We start from the raw sequence: 20,880 nt of genomic DNA, 5'->3' as shown, positions 1-20,880 counted from the left end.
TATTTTAAAAAGATATTTTGTTCTCTGCATTCATTGCCGCACTATACACAATAATTATGATCTGGTGGAAATAAGTGTTGACTGAATGAAAACAGATGACTGGATAAATAAGCTGTAGTATAGAAACATGATGAAATACTATTCTACTGAAGAAAAGGTGCCAATATGCAGTTTGTTGCTATGTGGAAGGAACTGAAGAATATCTTGCAGGGTGACATTAGCCAAAAGGAGACAGATACAGAATGATCTCTCTTAAATGTGGGTTACAAACATGATCTGAAACAACAAATGGTTAAAGACAGCAGCACTTGAGAGCTAGCCTACAATACTAAATTAACCTAGGGTGAAGGGCAGGAACAGTAAAGGGAGAAAAATTGCAGTATTTTCTTTGCCCCATCTGTCCATCACATGTGTACTGTTTTCTTGTCTGAAAGCTATATTAACTGATTGTTTTGGTCATTCTTTAGATTCTGTCTTCATACTAGCACCTCCATGTACTTGAAATAAATTTGGCCTTTTCTATTCTTGAGATAATAAAATTAAGTAAAACTAAAAAGTATATATTATTTTTATGATTATTTAACATTTTCTTTCTTGGTGAAAAGTTCTTTGTATATCTTAAATGAATATATAATTAAGAGGTTATCAATAAATGTTAGAGTATTATTTTATACTTCAACACAAAACCACTTTAATATTTATAATTTTAAAAACCTAAGTGAAGACTTGAACTCTAAGATATTATTAGCTAAATGAAAAGAGCTAGTAACAGTCTTATTTTTTAAAAAAATGGAGCTAAAACAAAGTTAAATATATTTAAAAGTCAGACTTCTTCTGAAATGGGATGCTCTCTCCTTTTCTTTGCTCTGATATCAAGGTATTTTTCAAGAAATAGAATATTTATGAACACAGAGTTGTGGGAGGTAATACTACTTTGGGAGGAATTTAATAGAAACCAAATGGAAATTTTAAATATGTATAAAATCTAATGTTGAAAAATAGAGCCAATTTAAATTAAAGTATTTTCTTTTAAAATTCTTTCCTGAGTCCAAACCCTTGCCTTTCAAAAGCTTTGTATCCCCAAAGAGTTCATTTCAGCAAAAGATGTGGGCATTAGGGAACGATGCACAGAAACAATCCATCAGAAGCACCTATGACCTTGAGCTACCTACAAAGCAATAAAAACTATCTAACAAAGACTTTTTCCTGATTTAGGGCACCAGTAAAGCAAAGGTATTAAAAATATTACAGATAATACGATATTATTAACAAGCTCAAATAATTTAAAGAAAACTCTGTTGTCTAATATACATAATATGTCTCTTGTGGGCTCTTATAAAAGTATGAGATAAATTTTTTTTCAAAATAACATGCCACAAAAAATTCTAACATATAATCACACTTTTTCTTCATTTTATATTTGGGGAAGAAAATCTTTTGGGAAAATACCTCCATGATATTCACCATAATAGAATTTGAAATCCTATGTATTCCATGTTTAATTAGTTTTGGCATGATTTGTTATACTGACAACCAACATCAATCTTTCTCCCTTGATTTCTTGCAGTTTACAATTATTAGAGAAAAATGTGCGTAATTATATTTAGCTTCGCACTTTGTTGTACTAAGTTTTATAGTGTACACTCAACTTGTCCTCTGAATTTTTCTTCTATAAAGATTACATGTTATAGATGAAGAAAATGTATCATACAACTTATCACTTTAAAAATCTGCTGTGACATTTAAAAAATAGCATCTTGCAAACAGCAAGAGCTCAATAAATGGTTATTAATCATGCTTCATAAAATCCCAAGTATATCAGCAGTATTCTCACAGGCTTAAGAAAAATATGAAAGAAATTATCAGCAGTCTGTTACTTTCCTGGCAACATTAAAATTATTTGTTGCTATAAAATATCTTCTTCTTTTTTCAAAGTCATAGCACTTACAAAAACTGAACTTTGTGAAAATATCGTTATAAAAACACACAAAACAGAGGTTATTAGATTCACTTATATCATGAAATTGTTTCTTTATGTGTTTGATTTTGTAAGTTTAGAGTGACTATTTAAAAGGAAGACCCAGGGTTTCTTTTCTTCTTTTCATTCATTTGACAAGCATGACTGGGTATCTTCCCTGCACAAGACATTCATTCTCCTAGGAGCTATTCAGGAGAACACGATGAATCGGCAGAGATCTTGCCCTCAAATTTTGTGATGCTTTGTTGTAAGGAATACTGTTAAAGTCAGGATGGTAAGACAACTGAGTCTAGAGACTAGAAAGTGTAACTGATTTTGCATAGCATTGCATGCAAATAAAAAAGTAAAGTCACAGGGAGGGCAAATTTCATTTTTCCCCTCAGGTAAAATGCTTTCAACTAAAAGCCTTTTAGTTGGGTAAAGAGTATGTATTATCACTTTTCCATTTTATATTTTTATAACTTATTAAATATTAATATTTATTGAAATGTACTTTATGTTTTCTGGTAGAGATAATGGGGTAAAATTATCAGACAAGGTGAGAAATGTTTAGTGTTGGTTCATCAAACATTTTCTGAAAAAATGAAAAGGAAGTGAAATAAAAACCCCCTCCTCCCCAATTAGATGCAGAAATAAAGTACGAAGCATGGAAAAGAATACATATAAAGAAGGAAAGAAAATAACATCTTAGAACATCTGGAAATGCTGTAGTTCAACCGAAAGTTATGGATAAAATGCAAAGCAATGGAGGGTTTTGACACTGTTTTAGAAAGTAAATAAGCTGTAAGAGGACATAGAAAGCAGTGCTTGGGGATTGCATAACTTTTTAAATTTTTATCACTGTATCACTGTCACTGTCATCCCGTTGCTCATCGATTTGCTCCAGCGGGCACCAGTAATGTCTCCATTGTGAGACTTGTTACTGTTTTTGGCATACCTACCGAATATGCCATGGGTAGCTTGCCAGGCTCTGCCATGCAGGCAAGATACTCTTGGTAGCTTGCTGAGCAGTCCGAGAGGGGTGGAGGAACTGAACCTGGGTCGACCCTGTGCAAGGCAAATGCCCTACCCGCTGTGCTATTAGAGACACCCATTTATACAACCTTCAAAAACCTTAAAAGACTATTTAGTGTACAGTACTAAGCAATTAATTGCATTATAATTTACAAATTTCATTTTTGATTGAAAGTGCTTATACTTAACCTTTTTCTATGATGGAAGTGGAGAGCTTATTGAATAAGCCCTTCTAATAGAATGGATTTGAAGAAACGATTATTGTTAACAATTCCAAAAGATGTCAAGAAAACACAGAAATGACTTTCAATGGATGATCATTATTATTCATTTCCAAATTCAGATTAGAAAAATAAAGAACTGCAACAAAAATGTTCTCAAAATCACTTATCACAAAGAATTCCAACACTGTCTATTGAAAATAATTCATTTACCCCAATCTTTTTATCCACATGAACTTAATGAACCATATGAGTCTTCCTAGATTTAATTCAATACAACAGCAAACATTTATTGAGTATCTACTACATTCCAAACACTGTTATTAGGAGAACATGCCACATTTCCTTCCAAGTAAAAGATCTTATTAATGTCTTTAATTTCAGGAGATTTCTTGTACAAAATAATTCTTATTATTTCTAGAGTAACAAACTAAGTAATGGGTGACAATTCAATGGAATTCTTTTTATAATATTGTTCTTCTGAAAAGCATGTTCAAAGAAATTATATGGAATAATAAATACCAAATTTGGGTTGATGTTTGTCTCTGACAAGAGGGGAGGACTATGATCAAGTAGAGATTATTAAATAAGTTTCAACTGTCACCTGTATAGTTTTATTTCTTAAACTGAGTGCTATGTACAGTCTTTTATATTTAAATTAAATCAACATTTCTTAAAATATAGAAAGCATATGATTCCGTGACATATTTTGGTTGATTTTTTGTGTTATTGGACTTTGCCTTAAAGTTTCTGACTTTGTTTTTCAAGTGGAGTCTGGGAAAATCGTCCAGTGCTCCTTAGCTATGAACATAATACTGAATACTACAAGACATAATGGTTTAGCCACTGGGGGGAAAGCTATTATCTTGATCCTCAAAGGAAAATATGTTCTTAAATGTTCTATCTCAGATCGACGATTTTGACATGTCATCCTCTGAAGCTAATGGCATCCAATTTCAAATAGCTGAGATGGTTAAGTCCTTGCAGAACAGAGCTGCATGTCCATTTATCTCCTGACGCTATTGATCTCAATGTTTAAACTAAGTTTATGTAAGTGGGAATGATTATCTCTAGCTGTTTCATAATGTCTTTATCTGAGAGAGACCAGATGTGTCCTTTTTTGTTGTTGCACTTTCTTGTTTATTTCACTGTACAAATGTACAGCGTGGATAAATAAAATAAACAGTCTCCTATTGAAATAGAACAGAAGTCGGGACCAAAACTATGAGTATATTTGCACTACTCAGTGGAGAAATAGCTTTTGGAAGTGGTATTTTGAGCAGGAAACAATGGCTCCAGGATCACGTTGGGTCACCTGTGCTAGTTAACATAGGTCTAGTGACATGGTTCTACTTGGGGTCCTGGAATTAGAGGCAATGCAGGAGAACCTATCAGTGCTCATGGATCATCAGGGATACACCTAGCAGTTCTCCAGAGGTCAAAACAGAAGCCTTGCAGACGCAAAGAATGCATTCCAGTCCTCTGTGCTATTCCCCCTGTCAAAAGTAGTAAATTGTGATGTTGTTTAATTAATCGAGTATCTTTTTATTCTTAACTTTAATACTTATGAGTTAACATATAAAGAGAACAAGAGTCAAATTGAAAAAGTAATTTTCTAATTTAACATAAGGTATATTCTGAAAGTTGAAAAATGTTTGACTTTTCAGAAGAGAGTGAAATATTGTTAAGCAAAATACATGTATTAAAAATATGATACGGGGCTAGAGAGATAGTAGAGAGGTTAAAGTGCTTATGTGGTTTGATCCTCAGCACAATGTTATCAGCTGTGCACTGTCAGGAGTGATACCTGTGCAGAGCTAGAAGTAAGCCCTGAGTTCTATCAGGTATGGATCCCTGCAAATAAATGCCAAAAAATGAAGAAATGGAGATGTAGAAACTTAAGAAAGTATAGTATCAAACTTGACTATCAATAAAACCATTCAGCTATACAAGCTATAGTAGTAATATCAGTACATTATATCAGTTCAGTAGAACACTATTTTTCTTTAAAGTCAAACATTACACACTACTAAAAGCAGGGGAGAGGAAAGATATATATATATATATATACATACACATATATAAAGGTATATATATATATAAAACTATATATAAAGACATATGTAGTTACTGGATCTTGTGAAATAAAAACTATATAATGAGTTGTTTGCAGATTTGAGCTTATTTATCTTTTTTGATATTCTTATTGTTGCTGTTCTTTATTTTACAACTAAAAAGTTTTTAGTTGTGATGATTAAATTTAAAAGATGAGTGGAATACTACTAGTCTATAAAAAGATGTTTTATCATTTAAAGTGACAAGAGGAACCTAGACACTGTTATATGGAATAATGGGCACAAAAATATAAACACTTCATCACAATATCAGTCACAAGTAATAAACAGAGAAACTAAATAAAAAGATAAAAATTTAAAAACAAAAATAAACATTTAGGGCTAGAGAGATAGTACAGGGGTAAGACATTTGCCTGCACAAGGCCTACCTAGGTTTGCTCTCCCACAAATGTAAATGGTCCCTCAAACACCATCAGGAATGACCCAGAAAAAAAAGCCAGGAACAAGCCCTGAGCACCTCTGGGCATAAGCCTTGATGCCCTCCAAACAAAAAAAAGTGCAAATAAATAAAACAAACTTTAACTTATAAAACCAATTAGTGGATACCATAGGGAAAAAAGAAAAGAGATAAGTAAACACATGAAACAGTTATTTGTATGCTGAAGGATAAAATCAGACTTTTGGATGGGAAACTCAATGTGGCATATATACCTGTTGATATTTAATATCACATACCTGATTGTTTTATAAGGCTACAATGCATACTACTTTTAGAAATAATGATGAACTAAAGCAACACACTTCTGTAAATTATGTTTACCAAGCACAGACCTATGTAATTGTCATGCACAATTATAGCCATTTTCTAGTGCCTTTGTCACTAAATAAGACCATTTAATAAGATAGTAGTCAGAGATCCTTTTAAGGTGTGATTGTAATTTTTATCAGCTATCATTAGTAGAAGTTATTATATGTTGAGGACTTTGTGGATTTAGACATGATCTAAAGGAGCTTGTTCCCATAGAGTTTGTGATCAATTATATCTTTACATATTTTTTTCCTAAATTTTATCCCATTAAAGTTCCAGGAGTTACAATGTTATCCATAGTTGAGTTTTAGACATACAATGTGATATCACCAATCCCAACCCAGTTTCCCTCTCTACCTGCTCTCACTCTCACTGTCCGGCCTGCCATCTTGACAGGCATCTTTTTCAATTTGGTTTTGAAAGTTTGGGCCTCCGGTTCCAAGTGTCTGAGGTCTGTGCATTTAGCTCTATTATTCCTTAATACCACTGATGTACCTTGATACTGGCCCCCTATTGTATCACATCTGTCCTTCCTTTTCTCCCCTCCTACAACATCCCATGTCCTGCCTTCTCCTCCTTATCTGACAATTGGTATGTAAGTGAAGTATTTAAGATGTTTTAAGTATCGAAAAAAGAGATGCATGTCAAAGCAAAGTTTCCAGACAGGAAGTTAAAAGCAATACAAAGAATTAAGTAACATCCCTGAGTAAAATATAGCATATTAAAACTATTAAATAATCGTTATAGTTCTGATAACTTAGATTTTTTTCTTATAATTTTGCTTCTCTGTCTCTTTTTCTTGTGTAGGGCAATATATATATTTATAGCAAACCTCAAAATTTTCCTAAAGTAAGTTTATAGAGCATTATAAAAATTTTATTTTTAAGACCACCTTTATATTAACTGTAAAGTAATGATCACTTATATATGTTATAAACAGAAAACCATGTAAAGAGTTCAGAATATGGGGATGGGTAATAAAGAATACAAACATACTTTTGAGCAAATAATGCCTTAAGAATATTTAGCCTTTATGTTATAAAAAGAAAATACTGTTAAAGTTCAGCTAAGTATGAATAGAAACTCATATAAGTTCAGACTTAAGATTAAAAACAGCTGAGACAACATTAAACCTTACAGCCATTCTACTCCTTTAGTGCAGATAGTCATTTTTTATATCCTTGCTAACTTATATCCTTTAGGCACCTTCTAACACCACCTTTTCTAATTGTCTTGTGTTACCAACCACTAACAAATATCTACTCTTAACATTATCACTGTATCACTGTCATCCCGTTGTTCATGGATTTACACAAGCAGACTCCAATAACATCTCCATTCTTCCCAAACCTCAGATTTTGGCAGCCTCTCCTTACTCGTATTTCCCAATGATTGGAGGCTCTTTCAGGGTCAGCCCCCCTGTTATTGTTATTGTTATTGTTTTTGGCACATCAAATACGCCACAGGGAGCTTGCCAGGCTCTGCCGTGTGGACAAGATACTCTCAGTAGCTTGCCAGGCTCTCCAAGAGGTATGTGTAATATATGAATTGTTGCCTATTGTCTGAACTCCATCAACTATGGTGTGGTAATTATGGAAAATGGGTAGGAAGTGTCTTTATAATGTGTTGCGCAGCCACAAAGTGTGGCAGTGGTTGGGTAGTGGAGGTCGGCTGCCAGGGCTGGGTCCCTTGGGGCCAGGAGGGTTCTCACCCACCCCCTCTGGGGCACCCTGAGTGAAAACAGCCTGGCATGGAGTCCGGTGGCATGGCTATGGGGGCCTCATTTTATACTCCTGTCTGGGAGGAGCAACCTTTGAGATCTGGAGGGTGGCCAATGAGGAGGCAGGGTGTGGCAGGGTGTGGCTTATGGGTGTGATCCCTGGGTCACTGGAGATTGGGGAATAGCAGGCAGAGGATCTCTGCTTCCGGGTTTCATTGAGTCCCGAGTCCAACTTCACAAAGTTCCTCATTATCTGGGTTCTGTGGGACTTCATGCTTGAGGTTTGGCTGAAGCATCTGGAAAGCAGCCTGGAGCGTGGCAGCAGTTGGGTAGTGGAGGTTGGCTGCTGGGGCTGGGTCCCTTGGGACGGGAGGGTTCTCACCCGCTCCCCTCTGGGGTGCCCCTAGTGAAAACAGGCTGGTGTGGAGTCCTTAACATATATTGCATCTTATATAATAAAAGTCTGGACCATAATATAATACCTTCCCTATTCCTGGTTTTTACCTTTCATTTACTTTGGCAAAATAGTTTGAACATCTGAAATGCACATTTTACATATAAAAAATACGTCAATTGGTGGGATTTCTAAGAATATTAGGATTAATAAAAAGGGAGGGGGTTGGAGCAATAGCTCAGTAGGTAGAGCACTGGACCTGCACCTGGCCAGCCTGGGGTCAATCCCTGAAACCCCATATTGTTCCTTGAGCTCACCAGAAATAATCCCTGATTGTAGAGCTAGGAGGAAACCCTGAGTATACCCAAATGTGGACTCAAAACTTAAAATAAAACCAAAAGATTTACAAAAAATTGCCTCCCTCTGCTCCTAAAGACTATGATCGAAAGGTCTTCTAACCCATTTTGGCACCCAGAGTGGCTTCTTGAAGAAATGCATCTAGACTGTGAACTGAGCTACAACTTCGTGCCTCCTGGGGAGGGATTTTCCCTCTCTGCCCTGTTTTTCTGAGCGGAAAATGGGCGGCGGCGGCATCCACATGGTGAGAGCCACCCTCTAAGACCCCCAACCCAGAGGTAGGACATTTTAGTGATGTAGCCTGTAGGTGGTCCTGGGGTGGGGGGGGGGTGTTACCGGCACGCCTTCCGCCCATATAAGATCCGGAGCTGCGGCGCGAGAAACAGACCCTCTGCTCCTAAAGACTATGATCTAGAGGCCTTCTAACCCATTTTGGCACCCAGAGTGACTTCTTGCAGAAATGCATCTAGACTGTGAACTGATCTAAAATATCAGAAATCCAAAACTCATAGAAGAGCTCACAGAGTCTTCATTCTCAGCAATGAAAAGAAATTATTAAATGATGCCTTTTCAGCAGGCCTGATTGTTGGGGGGAAATTCCAGACAATAATAGTGAGTTCTCTATTGAAATATTGAACGTATTCAAAGTATAGAGAGCATAAAGTGAAGATCATTAGCTACTTAGGTGGAGGGTGGGTGGGAGGGGATATGTTGGGGTTCTTGGTGATTGGAACATGTGCACTGGTGAACGGATGGGGGTTTAATCAGTATATGACTGAGACTTAAACCTGAAAGCTTTGTAATTTTTTCACGGTGATTCAATAAAATAAAAACTTAAAAAAAATTGTCCCATATGTACACAGTGATTAATTTGAAAAAGAAGCTTATTCAGCAATTCAGCTCTCCAATAGCCTTGTACAAACTATTCAGATAATGGTTAGGGAAAAGAGGCATCTGCACTTGAGTTCAGAAGATCCAAATCACTGAAATTAGAGTGTATTTCTTCCCAAAGTGTGGCAACTCTAGAACTCTCATTGACTTTAATAGAAATGATGTGACTATCAGTAGTATGTAAACTTTTATTCATTTATTTTAGGTGGATTAAGTTAGCATTTTATTTCTTGAGGTTTTAAACTCTCATAATATTTTTCACTTTTATCCTACAAACAATATCCCTGTGAAATCTAGGAGATTTGCTTAAGTCAGCTATAATTTTTCCCAGCAAAAATTTTCATCATTATCAGTCCACATACTAGTCAAGTTCTGGTTGTCAAGTATTGTGTAAAACACAAAAATAAAAAGAGAGGCGAGCGCGGCGAGGCAGGTTAAGGAAGGAATGGAGCCAAGATGGTTGGTCTCACTTGCAGTTTATTCCAATCTTCCCTCTATACACTCTCCTCTGGAACTCTCCTCCCGCTTCTTTCTCCCCCATCCTACTTCATTCTCTCTCTCTCGATCCGTGGATCTGGCTCTGTGGATCTGGTCCCCCAACCCACTCTTACAGGCTAGTTAAATCTCCACAGCATGAGGGGGTTGGGGCATACACATAGGTGTGGTCAGCAATAGGGTAAGATTCTTTTCCCTCAGGGGATGCTTCTCCTAGGACTTAATTCTCTTTCAGCAGGAGGATCCACCCAAGGGCAGAGTCCCATGAATGTGTTTCTCTTCTCCTCAGCCAGCAAACATATAAGAATTCATAATATTAATCATTTTGTATGGACACAATAAGAGATGCATTAAAGCTTATAGAATTGCTCTCCTGGGGCCATCTCAATCTCAGACTACAGTGCTCAGGCCAGATCAGTCTTTCCTATCCCTAGCAGGGTCCCAGTCTCATAATTACTATTGGATCATGACAGCATTTGTCTATGATCAAGATCTTAACTTATAGTTAAGAATTAGGCACTTTGGCCAGGCCCATCTCGATGCCAGGGTAGCACATAACTCACCGCTTGCCCTGGATCCTTCCTGTCCCACGTTGGGGACCCTACTTTGGGGTGCTAGGAACTGAGGGCAACTGAGGCTTAAGTGGAGAAAGCAGATGCCCGGGAGGGAATAATATTCGAGGCCAAGTTACAAAAACATAATATTGTCTTCTTGTGTCTATACAAAAAAGACATAGCTTTAAAGTAAATTATTCAAAAGGCATAAAGAGGAGAGAAAGGCAATGTTATAATATTCAGTGTCCTAGGAAGTTCTGACCTTACCAATTAACAGAGTTTGATTAGAGGAAGAGCAGATAAACTGGTAGAAGTGGTTACAGATAAACAAAGGAATGGGAGTGACTCGGGAGCACTTTGATGGGTGTGACTGATAAACCTAAGCTTCTTGTGGCAAGGGGAGCAGGACAAACCAATGATATCCAACATCGTATGGCAGCAAAACTATAAGTTATTTTAATCAAAACTTAAGAATAATATGCAGGTATATTGATCTTGCATGCCAATGACTCAAGTACCTTTGACTACACAACCAAGAAAGTTGTTGGATGTTACTTTCACTGAAACTACAAGAAACCTGTAACTTTTTAAAAATGGAAGAATTATCATTCAGCTGAAGCTGCCTCATAATGTGTTTATTGACAGAATATTACACATACAGCTTGAGTTGTAAAGAGTCAGTTATATTTATTCTCTTTTCCTTTTTGTGTAAACCAGTACCATGATGCCTGTTGCCTTGTATTATAATGAATTGAATCTTCAACATGGAATTAAAAAAAATGCCTTTTATGTTTTGTATGCCAAGGGAATGAAAGGTATCAAAGGTGAGCAAACTCTTGGCTACAGGTTACAGAACTGAAAATACCAAGGAAGGATATAAATGAAGGTATGGAGCAAGGGTTGTTTGGAAATACAGTAGAGGAAAGGGCCAGGAGCCTGGACTCATCTGAGTTATAGAGACAGACATCTGTGTATATATAAGCCTCTACAGCAAACACTAAGTACGAGAATCAAACTGTAATTATTAAGCTTAAGCATGTGTCTGTCAAGGTGAAAGGCAGAGGAATGGGAGGGAACCTGGGGCCCTTGGTGGAGGGGTATAATCACTGGTAGTGGGACTGGAGTTGGAACTGTTGTCAGCACATTTGTAAATTATTATGTCAAAAAAACCCGCAACAACAACAAAATAATCTGTCAAAGAACACACATCTACAGCAGAAGCTCAATTATTTCAATATATGATACATATACCAGTAGTAATTTCATTTGAGACACTTTTATTTAGATAATCTTTTTTTTTTTTGTCTTTTTGGGTCACACCTGGTGTTACTCAGGGGTTATTCCTGGCTTTGCACTCAGGAATTACTCCTGGTGGTGCTCGGGGGACCATATGGGATGCTGGGAATCAATCCCGGGTCGGCTGTGTTCAAGGCAATGTGTTTATTGCTCCAGCCCTATAGATGATCATTTTGCTAGAAAACTCTTCTCTATTGACTCATTGTAGAAAATTATAGACATGGTCTATTATTAAACATGTCTCACATTTCTTTGTTGAAAAATTATCTGGTAAAAATTGAGGGAATATTTGTGATTCTGTACCCATTAGAATGCTCTATTGTGGGGAGAAGAGAGTACAGTGGGTAGGGTGTTTGCCTTGCATGCAGCTGACCTGGGTTTAATACCTGGTACTCCATATGGTGTCCAAGCATTGCCAAGAGTCATCCCTTGAGAACAGAGCCAGTAGAAAGCCCTAAGAACTGCTAGGTGTGACCCCCAAATCCCCTCAAAATGTTTTATTTGTAAAAAGATATAATTAAATTTTATCAAATTTTATCTCCTAAGAGATTTTGTGATTTTTTCTCTTACAAAGCAAATTAAAGCAATTTATAAAAAATATTCTGCAGTTGCAATAATAAAATTCAAATACATGAGATAGATTTAACACTTTAGAATCCTTTTGTTTATATCTGTTTATGGACTCTTCAAATAGTGAAAGACTATAAAATAAATTTCTCTTTTAAAAACTAAAAGAGCTCTTCCTCAGCAATGCCACCCTGCTGGACTTCACTTTCAACCACTTCTTACACAGACATCGGAGGAATTCTCTTCCCCAAGTGAGCAGTACACCCTTTCTCCTTGGTTTCACCTCACCCTATCTCTCCTCAGACCTAGGCCCACCAAAACATGATCATCTTCAGGTTTACCAGATGTTCATGGCTGCTAGCATAGCCACATGACACTTTTCTCCTTTGTACCTTACAGGAATACACTTGGAACTCATAGTTAACCCACAAACTTATCTGCCACCAACTATACCATGAGAATAATCATTTAATCCTCACTCAAATAAACCACAAAACTCTCAAAGTTCACCATGGTAATAATAAGTCATAGAGTACTAAATTATAGCCAGAGGAAAGGCAGGGCTTAGACACTGACAGTCTCCCTGAAACACACACAGGCACTTCCAACCAATTAGTTAGAAAGAGAAAATAGGTTGGGATAGCTGCAGCTGGGAAGCAAAAGAGCATCATCTAAATCCCACCAAGAGCTCACTGGTGGTGGTGGTTGTCGGGAGAAGTATTCAGCTGGTGAATTAGAAAGACATCCCCAGACTTTGGGGTGAGAAGCAATAGGGAAGCAGTCTAGAACACCACCGGGGTTAGTAAGTAAAGATAGTAGCCAAGAAAACTCACCTATACTAAATAGCTCTATAATCACTTAGATAAAAACTTTATAATCATTGTAATCCCATTGCTCATCGATTTGCTTGAGTGGGCACCAGTAACCTCTCCATTGTGAGACTTGATGTTACTGTTTTTGTCATATCGAATACGTCATGGGTATTGAAAAAAAGCCTTGCCAGGCTCAGCCATGCAGGTGAGATACTCTCGGTAGCTTGCTGGGCTCTCCAGGAGGGATGGAGGAATCAAACCCGGGTTGGCCACGTGCAAGGCAAATGCCTTACCTGCTGTGCTATCGCTCCAGCCCCTTACTTTTTTTTGGCATATGGAATACGCCACAGGTAGCTTCCCAGGCTCTGCCATGAGGGTGAGATACTCTTGGTAGCTTACCGGGCTTTCTGAGAGGGATAGAGGAATCGAACCCCGGTCGGCTGCATGCAAGGCAAACACCCTGTCCACTGTGCTATCACTCTAATAATACTCATACCTTAATGAGTTAAAATTTATCAATAGTATATTGTTATAGATACAAGAAAATATGAACTCAGAAATGATAAAACTTCAGTCAGAACTAAAGAACCTGGCAGGTGAAATAAAATGCTCAATAAAAGGTCTTATAAACAGAGTAATAGCAACTGGTGGTTGAATAAGTGAGCTACTAGAAGGGATGCAGGAAACTTCTTGAAAACATAAAAAAAATAAATGGAAAAAAGCTTCAAAGTAAATGAACCACATAGAAGAGGACTATGAGATGAATTCAAGAGGAACAATATTAAAATCACTTGAGTCTCTGAAGAATAAGAAAACAATTTTGACTAAGAATCATTACTCAAAGAAAAATTGCTGAGAAGTTCTCCGACTTGAGGAGTACATGAACCCAGATTCAAGATGGTTAAAGTGTCCCAAGGAACAAAAATATGAATAAAAATACTAGAGATATATCTTCATTAGAATGACAAATGCCAAAGAAAGAGAAAGAATGTTTAAAGTCGTAAGATCAAAGAAGGCAATTATATAAAAGGACCTACTTAAGATTCATGGCAGATTTATCAAGTGTAATTCTGTGGGCCAGAAGAAAATGGTGGAATGCAATAAAAGTCTCAGCACCTGACTAAGAATCCTCTGCCCAGTTAAACTACCATGTAGACTCAGAGCCTCATGGATAAGCAACCGCTCTCAGGAACTTTATAGCCTTAAGACCAACATTGAATGATGCATTGAAGAGCTTCTTTAAGACAAGATCAACTTAAACAACAGGAATAAATTCTACAGAATTATGGTAAAAAATTTCTTCAAGATCAATAATTTCACTAATGTCAACAGTGTAAATCCACAAATCAAGAGACATAGAGTGGTAGGATGGGTCAGAAAAAGGAACCAAACTTTCTTCTTTAAACAAGACATATTTGAAGAGTCAGGGCAATCATGGACTCAAAGTCAAAGACTGGAAAACTCTATTTCAAGCAAAAAATTTTTTTAAAAAGGCCATATGGTCATACTTATATCAGGAAACATAGACTTCAAGTCTTAAAAAGTTATAAGGGACAGGGATGACCGTTTCTTAATGATCAGGAGATATATACATCATAGAGAACTCATACTCCCAGACATTTATGGGCCTAATGATGTACCCATCAGAATATTTTAAACAACTGCTAGCAAGTATGAAGTAATATATTGAAAGTAGCACAATAGCAGTTGGAGACTTCAACACTTTATTACTTCTGGATAGATCAGCTAGAATAAAGCTTAACATGAAGAAACTGTGTCTGATGGAAGAATATAGAAGAGAAATTTAGCAGACATACAAGGGGCTCTTTATCTAGCCACCACAAATTAAATACACGTTCTTCTCCAGAGCATATGGGACTTTCTCTAAGAGAGATCACATGCTGGTCACAGCACATACTTGCATAAAATAAAGAAAAAAATGTATTAACTATCCTCTCTCACAATGCATTTAATACCTAAGTGAATCACAAAATCATGAACAAAAATGAATTAAAATGCAAACACTTAGAAACCAAATAACTCACTACTAAACAACCATGAGTCACAAAGACAGAGTGGACATTAAAAAAAATCTGTAAATAAATGAGAATGAAGATACTAGCTACCAGAATACATGAGGCACAGAAAAAGCATTATGAACAGGAAAACTCATAGCAATGCAAAGGTTTGTTGGGAATCAGGAAACAGGGTAGGACTGAGTGTGGGGAAATAATATAAGGAGCGGGAATAGGAGAATGGTGGGCAGATGCAGAAACTCTGGTAGAGGATAGGGTAGTGGAATTTTTTATATAGGAAACCCTTCCACTAACAGCATTATAAACTATGCTGCTCAAAATAAAATAAAAACAAAACTCCAAGATAAAACTAAATATAATATGAAAACTAAAAAGGAAAACTATAAACATGAATTCCTGAAAATAAATGTTTTAGTAAGGTTCTGGGCTAGGCTGCTCATTTTCACATTAAATGTTTAATATGACATAAATCATGATTCAAAAATCAATTCCTTCTTAAAAATAAAATTTGAGTTCAATAAACTTGGCTGCATTAATATTGTAAAACCATATAAATATGCCATCGATTTGAGATGCTTTTATGGGTGGCTTTAAAATATCTGTTTCCACTTGAAAAAGTTATATTTATATATACATGGATGGCATTTATAACGTAGCTGAGTGCAATCCCCTAACTGCTCTATTGAAAAGCAGTCCTTTCTATTACCTTTCTATAAACAATACTTGCAATGTAAGCATATCACAGCTGCTTGGTTTGTTGATATGACTATTAACACTACCTTTTATTCATTGTCACTTGGTTTCACTCAAAATACAGTCCAATCCCTCCGCTTTCACATATATTCCACAAGATAATGAAATCCATTTGATAGCTCTGGCACTCTTCACCAGCACAGATTCAAGAAATCACGCTGCCAGACTCCTTAACTATTTGATGCTCTGCACCACTTTCCATTTAGACAGAGCCTCTGACACAAACAGAGCATTCCGCATATATTTAACAGCCCCGTGTTCTATTTCATCATATCTCAAGGATGTCACTTATCATCACTCTTGGTCATGCAGAGCTGAAAGAGCAGGAGAGGCAGATGAGCTCTGCCACTCACAGGAGGCTCCCTTTGGGCTGCACAAGAATGCCACTTATCGTGCACCATTTCTTAGCCATTCAATGATATTGAAAGAGGAGCAAAAGAGCACCTTTTATAAAAATGACATTTAAACTACCCTTTCTTTACTTATTGCCAGCCCTCACCCAAGAAGTATCCACCATCTTAAGAAATGCTTAGTTTTAAAGAGTATTCAGGGTATAAGGTCCAGGGCTGCTTGTCTGACCTCACACCTAGATTAAAAGTTATTTCTACCTATTTTCAGCAGCAGTAAAATGTGTTCTTTTTCAGTAGAAGATTTAGGTGGAATATCATGAAAAAACTAGAATGACATGGAACTATGATGTCTTGCTCTATTTAAAAATGCTTTGTCAAAATTTTACTCGTTTCAAGCTGTAAATGGGTGATTTTTTTTTGACAAAGATTCTGTTTCAAAACTAGTTCTTATTTTTCAGACACCAACTTATTTGACCTAATTTATTCTGAGCTTACTTATTAGTCATAACTTTTTAAATATGCTAATAACAATAGTTATTGTTAGTGTTGTGGGCTGGAGTGATAGCTCAGCGGGTATCGCCTTGCACATGGCTGACCCGGGTTCGATTCCTCTGTCCCTCTCAGAGAGCCTGGTAAGCTACTGAGCGTATGCCATCCACATAGCAGAGCCTGGCAAGCTACCTATGGTGTATTTGATATGCCAAAAACAGTAACAATAAGTCTCACAATGGAGACGTTACTGGTGCCTGCTAAAGCAAATCAATGAGCAACGGATGACAATAACAGTGATAAAGTGATATAGTGATTGTTAGTGTTGGTATTACCTCCAAGGGAACAAAAATAAAACTTATAGAGATTTGGTTGAAATCAAAACCACATCATAATCACTTTGCTTTCTGATTGGCAGGATGATGCATTCCACTTTTTGTGATGAAATTTTAGGGTCCTGAAAGAGTCACAAGGGGCTTATGAGGTTCCGAGAGAAAGCAAAACTGTGTAACTTATTTCCCTCATTGATCTATAATTTTGAATACTTTTTCTCTTAGAGGGATTTTAAAATTATTTGATTCAACTTCTTCCTGAATAAACATATGAAGAAAGTGAAGAAATATTTGAGAAAGGAATTTGAGGGATGAAGTACAAACACATGAAATCTATGAACATACATGTGGAAGGATATGTATTGATAATGGCTTATTGTTTACCAACTTGTGAATATGATCATGTATTTTAGCCTTACCTACTGCACATCTTAATTTGCTCTATACTTTAGTTTCATAAAATATACAGCCACAGCCAGCATATATAATTAATGTCATTATTAGTTAAATAATAATTATAATTGAAGAATATTCATTGGCGTTTTCTACTGGGCTCATCGCATAGAGCCGTCCTTCTGCTCCTCCCAGTAGAAATGTTTACTCTAGTCACAATAATGCCACAGTTCAATTCTAGAAACCCAGATTTATTTTCTTTTTTTAAACACGAGAGGAGTTCCATCAAATGATTATTCCTACTATCCATTCCTAATATCCATTGCTTTCGGCCATGAACTTAGAATGGAAGTGATATAGGCCATTTTTTAGTAGAAATGCTACAACCCGTCCAATGGTCCTGCTTTATGCCCTTTCCTCTGTAGCAGGAATTATATCCCAGGAAGAGAATATTAACTATGAAAAGACTACAGCAAATCCCATTTGTTTCGTTGCTTTTAAACTTACTGGTAGTTTGTACATTTTTAAAATTCATGAGGTGATGTAAAACTAGCACTTAAGAATCATGGTAAAACCAACATATTTTTTTGTTCCTGATTCTAAGAGAAAGAAGGCAATTATAGTTTTAAAGTGTTGATTATTTAGGGGGAGATAAATCATACACATAGAAACATACCAATCAGCGATGCTCAGAACAAGTTTCTCTTGTAAATGTAATAATTAAAATGATTTTCAAATATAGTTCCTCAGAAGTACTTTTTAAGGAAGAAGACACTATACCTAGGTGATTTTTTTCATAGAATGAATTTAACTTTTGAATTTTTCAGAAAAGGTTAGACAGCTTCAAAGTTAGATGTCTTAAGGAGGAGAACTAATGACTATTTGACAGGTTGAAAAAGTCATGCCTGACAGCATGGTTATAGCTGTTTGATAGTGAGACTTATATGTTCTGCTTTATTGAAAGTCAAGCAGTAAAACTGAAAGAACTTCTCTTCTTGAAAGCCAGCAATTTTTTCTTTTAAGCACAAGAGTATCCGAATCAAGTGATGATTCCTAATATCCATTACATTTTTAAAACTCTGATTTAAAAAGATCAAGCTATTTATTTGTTCAGGGTTAGAGATACTAGAATTTAAATTCTGTTATAAACTCTGAACTGCAAGTCCAGATATTAAAAGTCCCTTAGGATTTTGGAGGTAGGTGGGAATTATATAATTTTTTTCCTTTTTGGTTCACACGCGGCAATGCCAGGATTACTCCTGGTTCTGCACTCAGGAATTGCTCCTGGGAATGCTCGGGAGGCCATATGAGATGCCGGGGATTGAACTTGTGTTGGCCACGTAAAGGGCAAAGGCCCTACCTGCTGTACTATTGCTCCAGGCCCCAGATTATATAATCTATTGACTTCCTACTAGAATACTAACAATGTTGGCAGAAAACATTATTGGTAGTTATTTCTAATGTATTATTAAAGGTTAGTAGAAGGATAAAACCAGAAGGTAGTTTAATTTCCTAACTCAAGTTATTAATTATTGTGACAAAGGTAAGGTAAGCAAGACTTCCAGGTGAGAGGATGCTGATGATTAGGGAGATGGGCCAAAGATCTGGAACACACAGTTCAAATGCAAGAACCCTTACATTAATTCCCCCAAGAACTACTGTGAGTGACCCCAGAATCCCTATTGGGTGTGACCTCAAAACAAAATAATGAAAAAATTAAAAAATAGAGCGTTCATATTTAAACAGTATCTTCAAATAATAACAATTATTGGTAAGTAAGTCCTCTCAGCTATCACATGGCTGCCTATTAATGACTTGGTCAGATTAAAGACATTATTGGCAGTTATTAAATGCATTTTGACTAAGCATGAAGACAAACATATGTTCATTTAAAAGTTTCTAGAGTAGGAAGTAGAATGACAGTTTATTTCACTTGTCAGCTTGACCTGGTTACCAGGTACCTAGGAATTCTGGTAGACATTTTTTTCTGAAAATCTATGAAGATGTTTCTGAATGAGCTTCACATTTTGAATTCATATTTTTAAGTAAGGTCAAGAATCAGGGATGCTGTCTCGTTTTCCAAGGCATCAAATATCAGATGGGCAGGTCATGTAATGTGGCGATTCAGAGACAACTGCTGGACTAGAGCTGTTACGGACTGGATTCCATGGGACGTCAGAAGACCTCGTGGCTGCCCACCAACTAGATGGTCAGATTTCTTCGTCAAATCCCTGAATGAATGATTTGAGGCTTTTCCTGTTCCTGGAGCAAGCAGGTATCATTGGGCTGCACTAGCACGAGACAGGGACAAATGGAGATGTTACTGGTGCTGGCTCGAGCAAATGGAAGATCAACGGGACGACAGGTGATACTAGTGATACAAGTGATTTTTAAGTAAAACACACTGCTCTAAATCTGCTGAGGGTAACTTAAAACCTAAAAGCTGGGAAAAATAAATAGCTTGATCCATTGGGCTGTCTTCATGTTGGGACTTCAGTCTTCCCCTGACTTTAAATTTGGACTTGGTCTGGAACATCAGCTTTCCTGCTTCTCAAACCTTTAGACTCAGGCTGAAACTGTATCATTGGTGGCTCTCCTCACTTCTCAGCTTCTATATTAGTTTCTCTGAAGAGCCCAAACTGCTACAGATTAGAAGGAAATAAATATTCAGTCTTTATATAATTGGAAAAAAGCAGCTTCTGTGCCCTTTGTTGGCAAACTCCAAAGACCTCACTTAATACATACTGACTGGATGGAAGGTGGTGGCATGGGGTATTAGTAGAGCATCTAATATATCCTGAAGCTGGCAAGCCTCAGTCTCCAGTAACATTCCTAAACCTACATGGTCCCTCTAATGGGGCAACATAGCTATTGTAAGAAATCCCAAGCTTTATAACCACTGTAAATGTTACACAGTACAAGTATGCGTGACCACCCTTCTCTGCCAATATCACATTAGAGAAAAAGAGAGAAAGGAAGAGAACTGGGAAAATAAATGACTAATCTAAATGAAATAGCATCAGTACTTACCTATTTTTTAGTACTTGCTGAAAACAGAAACTTGGAGGTTACTTCATATTTATTTCCCGCTGACCGCCCCCCCCCCCAGTCTCCATAATCAATCTAGTTTCATAATAAGTGACTCAGAACCATTCCTTTCTCTCCAGTTCAAATTGGAACAGTTTTAATACATGAGCAGCAAGTTTCTAGAACACCTTCCACATCGTGGGCAGTGATCTGAAATTTAAATCTGATGTTCTCCCCAGTGTTCAACATCTATGAGTAGCTCTGTATTGCTTTTAGAACGAAGTCTGAATTTCTTAGCTTATAAGTCTCTTTATTAAC

General features: G+C 36.7%; 1 protein-coding gene and 1 non-coding gene across 4 annotated transcripts in view; both read right to left on the bottom strand.

Annotated features, from left to right (window-relative positions):
• Positions 1 to 20,880, bottom strand: part of NKAIN2 (sodium/potassium transporting ATPase interacting 2) — a 1,086,277-nt gene that overhangs the window by 250,344 nt on the left and 815,053 nt on the right. The window lies entirely within an intron of this gene.
• Positions 10,906 to 11,158, bottom strand: LOC129404717 (small nucleolar RNA SNORA53). Its single transcript, XR_008630076.1, has one exon. It is a non-coding gene; the product is annotated as a small nucleolar RNA SNORA53 (small nucleolar RNA).

The sequence above is a fragment of the Sorex araneus genome, chromosome 4, assembly GCF_027595985.1.
Source record: "Sorex araneus isolate mSorAra2 chromosome 4, mSorAra2.pri, whole genome shotgun sequence".
Taxonomy (NCBI): Eukaryota; Metazoa; Chordata; class Mammalia; order Eulipotyphla; family Soricidae; genus Sorex; species Sorex araneus.
The sequence above is the reverse complement of the archived record's forward strand: the minus strand, read 5'-3'. Positions and strand labels throughout refer to the sequence as shown.